Genomic DNA, 15,652 nt, shown 5'->3' on the forward strand with positions numbered 1-15,652 from the left:
GGAACCCCAGTCCAATCGAGGCGGTGGAGCAGGCCGACAGTGTGATGCCGAAGTCTCCAGCGTGGGTTAATGAAGTGATGACGGAGCCCCCGGTCCAGCAGAGGTGATATGGTACGTCGGTACGCCGAGGTGACAGCGCTGCCCAATCTGGATCATTTACTTCTGCACAAAAAATAATGCAAGCCGGAGATAATAGTAATAATATTTTTTTTTAAAATCAGAGCATAATAAATAATTTATGAAAGGTGAATAATAAAAGAAATATGGCCCATGCGCACCCGAGTTACGAACACAATGTGTGTGGTACAGCGACGACATATCGGATTGTCCTAAAACGACGGCCTCAAAGTAGAACAGGCTGCAAAACCTGCAGTACCAAAAATCACTGACGAGCAAAAAATACTCTTGGAAATATTATTAACATGTGCAACACGAATAATTAAAACAATTGCACCTGTCGATTTATCTAACGACGTCGAAACTTGCTAGCAGATGAGATGACGATGGACAAGGGACGTCCTGGCCGGAGTGCATCGGGCCGGACAATATATGGAACCGCCAATCCAAACGCGGAGGTCAGTTTGATGAAGGGTCTGACACGTACATCGGCTGGCTAGATCGATGCAGACGGAAAAGCATGTACAAGCTTCGACGAAGTATCTCTGCAAAAAAAGGTGTAGTACAAACCAAAAGAAAACAATCTGTGTGTTGTAATTTTACGTGCTAAGCAATTAGCCAAGAAAAATAAAATTTGACGGCGATGACCACAACAGACCGAAGTAGAAAGAAAATAAAAACGATCTAGATCAGTAATCAGATCACTTTGGCCTTGATCTTTCCAGGAGGATTTACCAATACGTGAAATAGCAGTACTTGCGATTGAATTAAGATTAGTAGTACTTTTAGTCTATGCACTTATCAGCAAAAAGTAGTACTAGTAGAGGACAAGCCGCAGCCCAAGTACTGGATTTAAAAAAGGGAGAGAGAGAAAGGAGCCTACCTGGTGCATGCAATCCTCCTCCCCGTGTGCTTGGGTGCCTCAAAAAGTGGCTTGGTCGGCCGACGTTGCTTGCCAAAAGGCCTCGGGATTTGTGTTGCATCTAGTACTAATTGAGGTAGTACTTTGACACTAGTCCGGATAGTTAAATCTTGGGGACGCATCAGGGTTGGACATCCGATTTGTTTACTAGTACGGATAAAGTCCTCCGCATGTGGAACCCTGTCGTCGCCCGCAAAGGAGTGCAAATCATTTAGATCATCTGTGTCCGTGCATAAATCCATGAACACGACAACGTAAAATCAGAAAAAGTAATCCTTAAAAAAATTAAGTGGAGATGAATAGATCTAATCAGAAAGACATCACCCAACAGGCTCTCAATGAAAGCACTAATGTCGGTTCAATATCTGGCGTATTTCGTAGTAGGGGTCCTAAGTTAGGCGTCTTGGAGCGATGGTAACATGGACACATGATTTTACCCAGGTTTGGGCCCTCTTGATGGAGGTAAAACCCTACATCCTGCTTTTGATTGTATTCATATGGGGTGTAGTACAGAGTACATGTGTCTACCACGTGATTGTAGTAATGAATATGAGATTGTCTATTGACTAGCCTGGCCTCGGCTTATATGAGACACTGGAGGCCTAGGGTTTAGGAGAGTCCTTGTCTTGGGCGCCATGTCTTGTGGAGTCTTCCTTGTATGCGGTAGGGGTTGTCCGAACTGTCCCATGAGTACGTGGCCATGGGGTCCTCGGCCCAATCTAACTGATCGGGAGACGACGTGGTGAGTACCCCTAGTCCAGGACACCGTCAGGGGCCAGCAGGGGCCCACGAGGCAGGGGGCACGCCCAGGGGGTAGGGCATGCCCTGGACCCTCGTGGCCAGGTGCTGGCTCCCCATGATGTGTTCTCAGTGCCAGATATTCTCAAATATTCTATAAAAAAAACATATTAATTTTCAAGGCATTTGGAGAACTTTTATTTTCAAGGTATTTTTTATTGCATGGATAATTCAGAAAACTAACAGAAATTATTATTTTTGCTTTATTTAATATAAATAATAGAAAGTAAAAGGAGGGTACACAGAGTTGTGTTTTCTAAATTCAACCATCTCATGTTCTTCAAAAGGAATCCACTAACAAGGTTGATCAAGTCTTGTTAACAAACCCGTTCCGAATGGCATGAAACCGGAGAATTTTCGAATAACACTAGGTTACCTCAACGGGGATATGCATGCCCCCAACAATAATAATATCATATTTCTTCTTTATAGTAGGAAGAGGATATTCAAAACCTCCAATAGTGATTGTTGAAATTTTTCCAATAGAATTGATACTGTGGACTTGAGGTTGTTTCCTCGGAAAGTGTACCGTATGCTCATTACCATTAACATGAAAAGTAACATTGCCTTTGGTGCAATCAATAACAGCCCCTGCAGTATTCAAGAAGGGTCTTCCAAGAATAATAGACATACTATCGTCGAATATCAAGAATAACAAAGTCCGTTAAAATAGTAACGTTTGCAACCACAACAGGCACATCCTCACAAATGCCGACAGGTATAGCAGTTGATTTATCATCCATTTGTAAAGATATTTCAGTAGGTGTCAACTTATTCAAATCAAGTCTACGATATAAAGAGAGAGGCATAACACTAACACCGGCTCCAGGATCACATAAAGCAGTTTTAACATAGTTTCTTTTAATGGAGCATGGTATAGTTGGTACTCCTGGATCTCCAAGTTTCTTTGGTATTCCACCCTTAAAAGTATAATTAGCAAGCATGGTGGAAATTTCAGCTTCCGGTATCTTTCTCTTATTTGTAACAATATCCTTCATATATTTAGCATAAGGATTCATTTTAAGCATATCAGTCAAATGCATACGCAAAAAGATAGGTCTAATGATTTCAGCAAAGTGCTCAAAATCCTCATCATCCTTCTTCTTGGATGGTTTAGGAGGAAAAGGCATGGGTTTCTGAGCCCATGGTTCTCTTTCTTTACCATGCTTCCTAGCAACAAAGTCTCTCTTACCATAACGTTGATTCTTTGATTGTGGGTTATCAAGATCAACGGCAGGTTCAATTTCTACATCATTATTATTGCTAGGTTGAGCATCAACATGAACATCATCATTAACATTATCACTAGGTTCATGTTCATCACCAGATTGTGTTTCAGCATCAGAGATAGAAATATCATTAGGATTCTCAGGTGTGTCTACAACAGGTTCACTAGAAGCATGCAAAGTCCTATCATTTTTCTTTTTCTTCCTCTTAGAAGGACTAGGTGCATCAACGTTATTTCTCTGAGAATACTGCTCAATTCTCTTAGGGTGGCCCTCAGGATACAAAGGTTCCTGAGCCACTTTACCACCTCTAGTCATAACTCTAACAACATTATCATTATTCTTATTATTTAATTCATTGAGCAAATCATTCTGAGCTTTAAGCACTTGTTCTACTTGAGTGGTAACCATAGAAGCATGTTTACTAATAAGTTTAAGTTCACCTTTAACATTAGCCATATAATCACCCAAGTGTTCAATCATATAAGCATTATGTTTCAATTGTCTACCAACATAAGCATTGAAGTTTTCTTGTTTAACAATAAAATTATCAAACTCATCTAAGCATTGGTTAGCAGACTTATTACGAGGAATATCACCTCCATCAAATCTATAGTGGGAATTTACCTTTACTACCTATGCCGGGTTATCAAGACCATGTATTTCTTCAATAGGTGGTGAATTAAGACCATGTATTTCTTCAGCCGGAGGTAAATTCTTAACATCTTCAGCTTTTACACATTTTTCTTTCGTAGATTTCTTTGCCTCTTGCATATCTTCAAGACTGAGAAATAGAATACCCCTTTTCTTTGGAGTTGGCTTAGGAGTTGGTTCAGGAAGTGTCCAATTATTTTCATTGGTCAACATATTATTCAATAAAATTTCAGCTTGATCAACTATTATTTCCCTGAAAACACAACCAGCACAACTATCCAGGTAATCTCTAGAAGCATCTGTTAGTCCATTATAAAAGATATCCAGTATTTCATTTTTCTTGAGAGGATGATCAGGAAAAGCATTAAGTAATTGGAGAAGCCTCCCCCAAGCTTGGGGGAGACTCTCTTCTTCAATTTGCACAAAATTATATATTTCCCTTAAAGCAGCTTGTTTCTTATGAGCCGGGAAATATTTAGCAGAGAAGTAGTAAATCATATCCTGGGGACTACGCACACAGCCAGGATCAAGATAATTAAACCATATCTTAGCTTCACCCTTTAATGAGAACGGAAATAATTTAAGGATATAATAGTAGCGAGTTTTCTCATCATTAGTGAACAGCGTAGCTATATCATTTAATTTAGTAAGATGTGCCATAACAGTTTTAGAATCATAGCCATAAAAAGGATCAGATTCAACCAAAGTAATTATATCAGGATCAACTGAGAAATCATAATCCTTATCAGTAATAAAGATAGGTGAAGTAGCATAAGCAGGATCATATTTCATTCTAGCATTCAGAGATTTTTCTTTCAGCAGCTAATAGTTTCTTAAGATCACTTCTATCATTGCAGGCAAGAATGTCTCTAGCAGTTTCTTCATCCATAAGATAACCCTCAGGCACAACAGGCAATTCATATCTAGGGGGAGAATCATCATCATCACTTTCATCAATATTATCAGTTTCAATAATTTCATTCTCTCTAGCCCTAGCAAGTTGTTCATCAAGAAATTCACTTAGTGGCACAGTAGTATCAAGCATAGAAGTAGTTCCATCATAAGTATCATGCATAGCAGAAGTGGCATCATCAATAACATGCAACATATCAGCATTAATAGCAGAAGCAGGTTTAGTTGTCGCAAGCTTACTAAAAACAGAAGGTGAATCAAGTGCAGAGCTAGATGGCAGTTCCTTACCTCCCCTCGTAGTTGAGGGAAAAATCTTGGTTCTTTGATCTTTCAAGTTCTTCATAGTGATAAGCAGATATAAATCCCAAGTGACTCAAAGAATAGAGCTATGCTCCCGGGCAACGGCGCCAGAAAATGGTCTTGATAAGCCACAAGTGTAGGGGACCGCAACAGTTTTCGAGGGTAGAGTATTCAACCCAAATTTATTGATTCGACACAAGGAGAGCCAAAGAATATTCTCATGTATTAGCAGCTGAGTTGTCAAGTCAACCACACCTAGAAACTTAATATCTGCAGCAAAGTGTTTAGTAGCAAAGTAATATGATAGTAGTGGTAACGGTGGCAAAAAGTAACGATAGCAAAAGTAATATTTTGGGGTTTTATAGTGATTGTAACAGTAGCAGTGGAAAAGTAAATAAGCGAAGAACAGTATAGGAAAAGCTCATAGGCCTTGGATCGGTGATGGAGAATTATGTCGGATGCGATTATTCATGCAACAGTTATAACATAGGGTGACACAGAACTAGCTCCAATTCATCAATGTAATGTAGGCATGTATTCCGAATATAGTCATACGTGCTTATGGAAAAGAACTTGCATGACATCTTTTTTCCTACCCTCCCAAGGCAGCGGGGTCCTATTGGAAACTAAGGGATATTAAGGCCTCCTTTTAATAGAGTACCAGACCAAAGCATTAACACATAGTGAATACATGAACTCCTCAAACTACGGTCATCACCGGGAGTGGTCCCAATTATTGTCACTTCGGGGTTGCCGGATCATAACACATAGTAGGTGACTATAGACTTGCAAGATAGGATCAAGGACTCCCATATATTCATGAAAACATAATAGGTTCAAATCTGAAATCATGGCACTCGGGCCCTAGTGACAAGCATTAAGCATAGCAAAGTCATAGAAACATCAATCTCAGAACATGGTGGATACTAGGGATCAAACCCTAACAAAACTAACTAGATTACATGATAAATCTCATCCAACCCATCACCGTCCAGCAAGCCTACGATGGAATTACTCATGCACGGTGGTGACCATCATGAAATTGGAGATGGAGGAAGGTTGATGATGACGATGGCGATGGATTCCCCTCTCCGGAGCCTCGAACGGACTCCAGATCAGCCCTCTGGAGAGAGTTTAGGGCTTGGCAGCGGCTCCGTATCGTAAAACTCAATGAATCCTTCTCCCTGATTTTTTATCCCCGAAGACGAATATATGGTGTTGGAGTTGAGGTCGGTGGAGCGTCAGGGTGCCCATGAGGCAGGGGCGCGCCCCCCACCCTCGTGGACAGGGTGTGGGCCCCCTGACGTGGATTCTTCTTCCAGTATTTTTTTATATATTCCAAAAATAATCTCTGTTGATTTTCAGGTCATTCCGAGAACTTTTATTTCTGCACAAAAATAACACCATGGCAATTGTGCTGAAAACAGCGTTAGTCTGGGTTAGTTCCATTCAAATCATGCAAGTTAGAGTCCAAAACAAGGGGCAAAAGTGTTTGCAAAAGTGGATACATTGGAGATGTATCATGCTGTAAATTTTCGTAGGAAAGGTTGCATGACCGTGACAGATTTGCGAGCAAATAGCCTATCCAAGGTGGTGTCGACTTACTAGCCAGTCAAGAAACGATTCTGCCTACCAGCCATTGGATTGACATCCAACATCTGTCGTGCATCTTCTATCTCTTGTCTTCTTCTTCCTCCAGCCACCCAAACCAAACCACCCCGTCGGCTCTGCCTGCTCCCGCCTCCCATGGCTGGCCACGCCTCCGCCGCCCTACCGTACGTACCCTCCAACATTGCCCAGTCCCTCCCTCTATTCCCCCACACGTCCTATTATTCTCCGGCGACGTCAACCCCAACACGCACCCGCACCCGAACCAGTCAACCCTCGTAGTCCCCTCCGCCTGCGACTGGACCGGCGCATCTTCCACGGCTCATGTTCATTCCGTCCGAGGCCTCACCGTCATCCTCCGCCTTGAGGCCTTGGTTCGCTCACCGTGCGTGGTGTGCCGCCTCTTGCGTTGTCAACGTCATCAACAACCAAGAGGAACAAGGAGATGATTGTATGTGGAGAGGATGATAGTAAGGACCCACCAGCGTCATGGTAGTACGCAAGCAAGTGCCTCTATATTACAAGCCCAAAAATATGGTTCCTCCTAATGGTTGGACATCTGGGGCTCACGCCATTGTCAACATAGTCAATAAACGAGAGAATTACACTACGAGTGACTGACACAAGGGACCCAGCAGGGCCCGCAGTTTTTTTTGAGGAACAAGCAGTTGTTATTTATACTAGTTTTAGCGACGAATCAGGGTAACGACAGGGCTGTGCGTGGGCTGTGGCCCGTCTAGCCAGGGTTTTATTTATGTTTACCACATCATGAGCCCAGTTGTGTTTTTTCTTGCTGAAAATGGCTAGCCCAGTTCTTTTTTTAAAAGAAATACCCAAACGAGGCCTACTTGCTTTATCAGCCCTGCTGGGCTGCAAATCTTTCAAGACGAGGAGAGTTTCATTCGGTTTGCCCAGAAATGGGTTGTACATTTTTAAAACACATCAAACCGGGAATTAGTTTCAATTTGTTTTCATTTACAAGATTTTAAATTCCATTGATTTTTATGCATGGACAATTATTTGGATTTTATATTTATATAGATTATTTTTCAAAATAGTTTGAATGTGAATCGATATTTTGGGATTAAAAACAGTTGACCGCACCGAAATATGCAAAATTTCCTATACTTTTTAACCGTGGACACAATATGGGGTGTAATGCTAACAAAAAGAAGATGGGCTCCAAAAAAATTCTTAAGAATTAGCAAATGGGTTGTACATTATTAGAAATAATGCACATGAGAGCAGTGACTGTTGGATGTCCATCCAACGGCTGTCATGCTTCTTCAATCTCTGCTCTTCCTGCTTCAGCCGCTCAAACAAGCACCGACGGGACTGCCTACTCCCTCCTCCCGCGGCCGGCTCTGCTGCCGCGCAGGCCTCATCACCCCACTGTACTCCCATCGTTGGCCTAGCCATCCCTCTACTCACCCACACCAGCTGTTATTCTTCGGGGACGGCAGACGAACGAGTAAACCCTCGTACTCCTCCGCGTGCGAAACAATTGTCGAGTCTTCCCTGGCTCCGTGTCGTTCCCTTCCGAGGCCTCGCCGTCATCCACCGCCCTGGTGCTCCCGGGGCGGCCTGGTCAACATGGTCAATGAACGACATCCATCGAAAGTGAACTGTACATGGAGAGGCTGACAGCTGGGTCAACGGCCGCACGCAGGGAAATGCCTCCTTATTACGCGCAAAATAATGATTCCTCCACCTGACAGCTAGGACCCACGGGAAGGGCTTCTGTATTTCGCGAAAAAATGTTCCCCCCGCTGACAGGTCGAACCCACCAGCTATATCTTCGCTTCCAAGGAAGTGCCTCCTTATTACGCACAAAAAAATGAATACCCCCTGCTAGCTGGGACCCACCATAGTGGGTGGCTGACTTGTGGGCCTACTAAGTTGACAGGGACGGAGGGCTTTATCAACTTAGTCAATATGAACGATTCTAGCTCCAGTGACTGTATGATGTCCATCCAACGGCCATAGTGCTTCTTCAACCTCTGGTCTTGCTCCAGCCGCCCAAAGCAGCGCCAGTCGTGCCGCCTGCTCCTGCCTCCCATGGCCGGCTGTGCTGCCGCGGAGACCTCACCGCCCCCATACTACTCCCAGCGCTGGCCAGGCCATCCCCCCACTCACCCACACCCCCTGTTATTCTGCGGCGATGGCATCCTCACACTGCAGCCGAACCAGTGAACCCTCGTACCCCTCTCCGCGTGGGCATCCACTGTCGTGTCTTCCCCGGCTTCGCGTCGTCCCCTTCCTAGGCCTCGCCGTCGTCCACCGCCTTGGTGCTCTCGGCACGGCATGGTCAATGTGGTCAACGACCGACCTTCATCGGAAGAGTACTGTACATGGAGAGGCTGACAGCTGGGTCCACGGCCACAGCCCAGTTTTTTGTGATTTGCCAAGTAAGTTGCATTGTCAGGCCTGTTGGGCTGCAAATCTTTCAAGACGAGGAGAGCTTCATTCGACTGGCCGAGAAAATGGCCTATTAGTAATGAGAAATGGGCTGTATATTTTTAAAACTCATCAAACCGACAATTAGTTTCAAATTTCTTTTTTTCATTTCAAGATTTTAAATTGCATTGATTTTTATGCGTGGACAATTTGTTGGATTTTATATTGATATACATTTATTTTAAAATCAGTTTGAATGTGACTCGATATTTCGGGATGAAAAACAGTTCGGACCGCACCAAAATATGCAAAATTTCATATAATTTTTTTAACCATGGCCACAATATGGGCTGTAATGCTAACAAAAAGAATATGGGCTCCCAAAAAACCTTAATAATTTTCAAATGGGTTGTAAATTATTAGAAATAATGGCAGATGGGTTGTATGTTGTTTTCCACAGATTTGAGGCTTTCCTAAAAAAGGTTGACGCACAAGCAGTGATTGTTGGATATCCATCCAACGGCCGTCATGCTTCTTCAATCTCTCCTCTTCCTGCTCCAGCCGCTCAACCAAGCGCCAGCGGGACTTCTTGCTCTCTCCTCCCCGCGGCCAGCTATGCTTCCGCGTAGGCCTCACCGCCCCACTGTACTCTCATCGCTCGCCTAGCCATCCCTCTACAAACCCAAACCTGCTGTTATTCTCCGGCGACGGCAGACGAACCAGTAAACCCTCATACAGTCGTACTCCCGTCCGCGTGGGAAACAACTGCCGAGTCTTCCTTGGCTCCGTGTCGTTCCCTTCCTAGGCCTCGCCATCGTCCATCGCCCTGGTGCTCTCGACGCGGCCTGGTCAACGTGGTCAACGACCGACATGCATCTGAAGTGGACTGTACGTGGAGAGGCTGATAGCTGGGTCCACGGCCGCACGCAAGGAAATGCCTCCTTATTTACGCACAAAATAATGATTCCTCCATCTGACATCTGGGACCCACTGAAAGGGCCTCTGTATTTTGCGAAAAAACGTTACCGCCGCTGACAGCTCGGACCCACCAGCTATATCTTCGCACGCAAGGAAGTGCCTCCTTATTACGCACAAAAAAATGAATACTCCCCCTGCTAGTTGGGACCAAGTATAGTGGCAGGCTGACTTGTGGGCCTACTAAGTTGACGGGGACGGAGGGCTTTCTCAACTTAGTCAATATGCACGATTCTAGCTCCAGTAACCGTACAATGTCCATCCAACGGCCGTAGTGCTTCTTCAACCTCTGGTCTTCTTGCTCCAGCCACCCAAACCAGCGCTGGTCGTGCCTCGTGCTCCTGCCTCCCGTGGTCGGCTGTGATGCGGCGGAGGCCTCACCGCCCCCTACTACTCCCACCGCTGGCCAGGCCATCCCTGTACTCACCCACACCCGCTATTATCCTGTGGCAACGGCAGCCTCACACCACAGCGAACCAGTGAACCCTCATACTTCTCTACGCGTGGGCATCCACTATCATGTCTTCCCCGACTCCATGTCTTCCCCCTTCCTAGGCCTCGCCATCGTCCACCGCCCTAGTGCTCTCGGCGCGGCGTGGTCAACATGGTCAAGGAACGTCTTCCATCGGGTGTGGACTGTACGTGGAGAGGCTGACTGTCCTGGTTCTAAGTCTGACAGTAGTGTAGGGGGGGTAAGTATGGAGAGGCAAGATCTTAGGTATGGAGAAGTTGTAAGCACACAAGGTTTATGAGTTCAGGCCCTTCTCGGAGGAAGTAATAGCCCTACGTCTCGGAGACCGGAGGCGGTCGACTGGATTATGTGAGTATGAGTAACAGAGGTGCGAACCCTTGTCTCGGAGGAGGGGGGTGGCTTATATAGAGTGCGCCAGGACCCCGCCAGCCCATGTTACTAAGGGTCCAATGTACATTAAGGCAGGGCGTTACTGGTAACGCTAGTAATAAAGTGTTATGATGACCATAAAAGCTACTTAATGATCGACCATTAGCGTGCGGAGTGACTTGAGGTCTCCTGGCCGTCGAGTGGTTGGATCTTGGTCGAGTGATTGCTTCTTGGTCGAGTGTCTTTGAGTCTGTCGAGTGGAATACCTCCAAGTCGATTGAAAGGTGATTTCTCCTCGAGATGTCCTTGGGTAGGGCAGTTAGGACAGGTCCATGACCCTACCCTAGGTACATAGCTTCATCATTAGCCCCCGAATGGATCGAGGTTTGAGTGGGAAGGAGTTGAGAACTTCTCCGACTCGTTTTTCATGTTGTGAGCATATCTTGTTTCGGATCAACGGACCTGAGTGATGACAACAACTTCCTTTTTAGTCGCCTTGATCCATTCTTAATTCTTCGTCGAGTGAGTTTCTTTACTTGTAAGGCTCCGAGTGACGGTGCGGAGGAGATCTTTGGTCTGACAAGTTGTTTGCTGCCCGCGGATTTCGTGGGATCCGAATTTTGGGGAGCGCGCAGGACGGGGGAGGCCACAGTAATCGGACGGGATAGAGCGGAGCCGCCTTGATCCCCGCGCCACCTTTTTCACCACGTATCATGCGCGCGCTCGTTACGGGATTTGACAGACCCACCCGGGCCCACCAGTCAGCCACTCGGAAGCGGCCTCATATAAGGCGTTGGACTGGGGTCTCCCGAACAGTGCGTTCCCATTATCTCTTTTCCTCTTCGCGCTCCTCCGCTGCGCCCACTCTCGCTCTCGCGCCGCCGTTCCGTACGCGTCTCGCCGGCGACGATGGGGAAGGAGAAGACGGCGGCTCTGGAGCGGGCAAAGAAGGCGACGGCGAGGTCGAAGGGGAAGGCGACCGGCCGGGGCAGATCCTCTTCGCGAACCGGCCTGCCAAAGGGCTGGATCCAGGGCGACTGGATCCACTCGAAGATCTCCCAAGAAGACCTCGACGACCTGACCGAGGGAGGGCTGATCCCCTACGGCTCGGCGCGGCTTCTGGGGAAAGAATCTGAGCCGCAACCCAGGGAGGGTGAGTGCGTTCTTCTTGCCACCCACGTCGACCGTGGGTTTTCCTTGCCTCCTCACCCTTTCTTTCAAGGATTTCTGAACTTCTTTGGGGCACAACTCCACCATTTTACTCCCAACACGATCGTTTATCTTGCCGCTTTCATTTCTTTGTGTGAGAATTTCCTGGGTTGCCGGCCTCACTGGGGTCTTTTCAAGCATATTTTCACTTGTCGCTCCCAAACAGTGAAAAGGCTAATCCGAGTGACGAGAGGACCCAAGTGATCCAGATGTGTGGGGGTCTTGGTATCCAGATGAGGGGAAAAAGCTCCTTTCCGCCCATGATTCTTCCCGACTCAGTTCACGGGTGGTAGTCGACCTGGTTTTATTGTAAGGACCAGTCGACGCCAGGGTAGTCGACTGGACTCCCTCCCTTTACCATGGACTGAGTGAGGAAACCCTCCCCTTTGAAGGTGCTCCCGGAGGAGAAGGCGCAGGTGAAGGTGCTGGCCGATCGAGTGGTCCAGCTTACCCGTGATAGGGTCACTGGTATGGATCTCTTGGAGGTCTTCCTTCAGCGGCGCATCCAGCCTCTTCAAGCTCGAGACCAACAGATGTGGATGTATTCGGGTCTTGAAGACTCCACTCGAATCCACCCGGAGGAGGTCGACGACGACACACTGGAGAAGTGGCTGTCGGGCATTACCAGGAACAAGGACAATCCCAGGGGAGCCAGGAGAGTTCCTCCATTCGACTAGTCTCATGCACCAGAGAAGGTCTGATTCTGAGTTTTTGCTTGTAATCTGAATTCACTCGCGCAGCTGCCTATATTGTGTCGACTGACTTTGTCCTCCTTGCTTTCTTTCAGTCCATTATTGAAATGTATTCAATGCCCATCGGGGAGCAAGAGCAAGTCCTGGAAGGTGAGGCGAGTGGAGGGGAAAGCGGCGAGTGGACTTCCGACGGTGAAGGGGATGGAGGAAGTGACGACTCAAGCAATGGAGGAAAAGTCGAGTCGCCTCCTCGCAGGGAGAGGCGATCCAAGCTTGACCAAGAACGGCCGAGTGCCCGTGACAAGGCAACTGCTCAGGCTGGTCAGTCTTCGAAGCATCCTCGGATCTCTTCACCAACCCCGACTAAGAAGGCGTCAAAGCACCCCAAAGTTGCAGAGCCGAAGACTCGGAAGGCGTTGCCGAAAATCAAGATTGATATCCCCGTCGCTTCCGCGTGAGTGTCTCTCTTTGCATTCACTCGAGGCTCTGCGCTGTTTGTTTTTCTTGTTTTAACTAGACGAACTTCGGAACTGTCAGCGCTGCCACCTCCGGGACCTCAGCTTACAGGGACGATGATGAGGTGATGGAGGATGCGGTCACTTCTTATCCGGGTATGATTCCTGCCATACTGTCTTTATTTTGGTCGATTCAAGTGCAACGTGTACCATTGGGTGATGTGATTTTGACGATTGAACTTTGCATAGCTCCCAATGTTATTGACCTCCCTGATGATGAAGAAGAGCCCGAGAGGCCTTTGACGAGGAAAAATAGGTGAGCTCCTTCAAGCGAGGTGCTACAGTCGACGCCGAGGGCAGAACCAGTTGTTCAGGACACTGGCAACGTCAATCGGGGTCCTGTTACCTTCACCGAGCCACTGTCGAGCGCCTTGCCTTGTTTGTCGACTGCTCAGGCCCCTGTCGACCCGCCTTCAGTTTTTGTGACCCATCATGTCCCAGAGGACGAGGTGAATGCTGCTAAGGAAGCCATACGCCAGGCGGGCATTATGATGGAGAAGATGAAGACGGTGCGGGACGCCAGCCAAGCCACCTATGATGCCAGCTCGGCTCTCCAGAGCAACGTTCAGGTTAGTTGGTCGCCGCTTGTTCTGTTAGGATATGCTATCTGAAGATTCTTTCTGAAAATCTTTGCATCTGTACACCCACTGGGTGCGTCGATTGAATTTTTGGACTAGTGGGGGCACGCTGAGTGCACCCACTAGGTGTAGTCCCCGAGACTACGGTGGACTGCTGGCAGTCGACTATAGTCTTTGTATTTTGCCGAATGTATAAACCAAACTGGTAATTTGTCTCTTCCACTCGGTCTGGTCGAGTGGGATCAGAACCGGTGGGGGCACGCAAAGTGCACCCACTGGGTGTAGTCCCCGAGACTACGATGGACTGCTGGCAGTGAACTGTAGTCTGAGTTCTACTTTCTCTCTCTCTCTTTTTTTTTGGACTCGACTTTGGCGGGCTGGTCGAGTGGGATCAGAACCGGTGGGGGCACGCAAAGTGCACCCACTGGGTGTAGTCCTCGGGACTATGGTGGACTGCGGGCAGTCGACCGTAGTCTTAGTATTGCCTTTGTTGTTTTTGCTGACTTCTCTCCTTTGATTTCAGAAATCTTGTGATCTTGGAGCTCGCTTTGCTGACTTGGAGAAGCAGCAGGTTCAACTGAACCTTGACTTGGAGCTGGCCAGGACAGAGCTACAGAAGGTCAGAGACGGCGCCGCTGGTAAGACGAGATTGTCGACTGGTCAGTTTTAGGCTTGAGTACCCATCTGCTATTTCTGAATCAATCATCATTTCTTTGCAGAAAAACTGAAAGAAGCTCTGGCGAAGAAGGACCAGGATTTGGCTGCTGCTCGTAAGGAGGCTGACGACAAGACCACTCTGGCCGAACAGAAGCTGGCTTCGGTCGGCCAGTTGGAAGAAGAGAATACCAGGTTGAAGACCACTCTGAATGACTCCAACAAGGAGTGCACGCGCTTGAAGAAAGAGAATCTCGTCCAGGGCGAGAAAATGGAAGGCATTGCTCGCAGGAGGGATGATCTAGAGAGCTATCTGAGAAGTCCTACCAAGAAGTTGTTCATCAAGCTTGAAGGTGCACATTCTGTTCCGACTGATTTTTTTTTGTGTCGACTCAGTGTACGAAAATTGACTTATCCTTGGATCGTGAATGCAGAGTTTTGCCAGAACTTTGAAGAGGAGGCTGGGCGGATCGAACCAGGTTTGGATCCAATCAACTCTCCCATGAAAGATGAAACTGCCATGAATCTGCTCCGTCTGGAATTTCGCATCGACAATGCCATGGACTACTTGGCTCGACTGAAGGTCGCCATGTCGCGGATTGACCCGGCACTTTGGCCAGAGGCTGTGCTCCAAAGTGATCTTGAGTCCCTGATGGCTCGACTGAATGAAATCCCAGACCGAGTGCAGGAGTGGAAGAAGTCTGCTGCTCGGTGTGGCGCTGACGTGGCTCTGTCCTTGGTTCGTGTCCACTGCAAGGAGGTACGACAAGACAAACTGGCAGCAATCAAGGTCGCCAACACCCAGAAACATGACTTCCGAACCTTTATGGAGACTTTCATCGCTGCAGCCACTCGGATAGCCGATGGCGTCGACCTGGATGAGTTCGTCGAGCCTGCCAGCCCTCCTCCCGCGGAGTGAACAAACTCTTATGTCCCACCTTAAATTTGCCTAGGAATGCCGAGTGATTTTTGTAACCGTTAAACTTTTTCGGGCTGCTTGCCCGAGTAATTCGATCTGTGATCCGAAACCTTTAGGATTTATCTGAGCTTGGTTTATCATTGAATATATTTATGAATCTCCTGCTGAGTGAACCCATTCTTCGTTCGAGACAACTTTTGTATTCGCAGCGCAGCTCTGAAGGAGAAGGAAGCAGTCGACCCATGTCTTGTCGCCCTTGCGGGTCTGCGACGGAGTGCACATCGTATTTGTGGCGAAGCTCTGTAGGAGAAGGTGGCAGTCGACCCACACCTTGT

This window comes from Triticum aestivum, chromosome 2A (assembly GCF_018294505.1).
Source record: "Triticum aestivum cultivar Chinese Spring chromosome 2A, IWGSC CS RefSeq v2.1, whole genome shotgun sequence".
Taxonomy (NCBI): Eukaryota; Viridiplantae; Streptophyta; class Magnoliopsida; order Poales; family Poaceae; genus Triticum; species Triticum aestivum.